Below are 1,584 nucleotides of genomic sequence, written 5' to 3'. Positions count from 1 at the left end.
TAAAAATGTGTTTGTTAAAGTGAACTATCTATGCCTCTGTTTTTATTTATCTGTATCTGTACATACATTTGTGAAGATCATGTTAGTAAATATGTTAATCTTCACAGTCCTGTGATCTCTATTACTATTCATCTCAGCTGTTGTCATGTGAAAGCAGCTACAGACAATAGGTAAGTGGGCACATCTATCCATCTAATCTATATGTATCTGTATCTACATAGTCATCTATGTAATCTTCTGGAGGTACAATTTCTCTAAATGTACCTGGTAGCTACAAATTCATTACATTAAGGGGATGCTGGACTTTCTGTAGTTTGCTAAGGAAACCTTTCTCACATAAGCTATGTCCTGGAAGGTCTTTTCCAGAGCCTACTTCAGGCACTGCTGCTGCTACTGAGGCTATTTCCACCTACAGAAGCCAACAAAGAAGTAGATGAGGTTGTCACCAGTGTTAATACCATATAGGAATAAAGCAATTCTCTCAGAATTATGGCTCATCTGAATGAGGATGCCTGCAGGCAGGACTCAGAGGAGTAAGACCATCATTGATAGCCTGATGGTCACATACAGCCTGGTCAGCTGTATCTTTGGGGAACCACAGAGGATCCTGACCAGCAGTGCCAGCCTACATGCATAGATAACCACAAATAAAGAGATCAGCCACACAAGCAGGAAAGAAATTTAATCTCTGGCATGGATAATATCTAAACTGAAAGCCACATAGTTGTGTTCCAGGATGCTCAGCAGCAGAGAAAGGACCCAGAGCAGGGCACACATGACAGCTGATATGTATCTGGGTCAACAATAGTACTAGATGGGCCACAGGACTGACAGACAGCACTCAGTGCCAATAGTGCTAGCATGCTGAGTCCATAAAGCAAAAAATACTTCAATGCTGAAACTGAAAAAGACAATAGAAAGAGCATCAAGTTTTTCTTCATTAAGAATTCTAGCTGTTGTGTAAATCATGTATATGTATATATATGTATATTATATATTATATATAATTTTAAGTTTATTGATACATAAGTTATGAACAGAAAAATTCATCTTTATAGATGTTTTGACCAGCACATGCAGTCTAGATGACTGCCACTACCATCAAGGTATAAAATATTTCCATCACTTTGAAAGTTCCCTCATGCCCTCACAGAGTCAATCCCAGTTTTTTATCCTCTCTGCTGAAAACCATTGATGCTTTCCACCACCATGGATTTTTCACTTTGTGAATGTCGTATAGGAATAGAGTCATCTTCTGTCATTTAGCAACATGCTTTTGAGATGTTGTTTTGTGTACCAGTTTTTTAATCAATCAGTAGTGTTCCATTACATGGATATACTCTATTTTGATGATTACCCAGTTTATGGTCATGAGGGCTATTTCTAGTTGATGGTTATTATAAATGAATATATCATAAATTTTCACAAGTAAGTCTTTGTATAGATATATATTTTTTACTTCTTTGAGAAAATACCAAAATGAAATTGCCAAGTCATATGTTACCATGGGTTTACATTTATAAGAAACTGTCAAATACTTTTTTTCCAAAAGGATCTACTATTTTCATACCCCTAGCAATGTCT

This window comes from Urocitellus parryii, chromosome 4 (genome assembly GCF_045843805.1).
Source record: "Urocitellus parryii isolate mUroPar1 chromosome 4, mUroPar1.hap1, whole genome shotgun sequence".
Lineage (NCBI taxonomy): Eukaryota > Metazoa > Chordata > Mammalia > Rodentia > Sciuridae > Urocitellus > Urocitellus parryii.
This window is presented reverse-complemented; position numbering follows the sequence as displayed.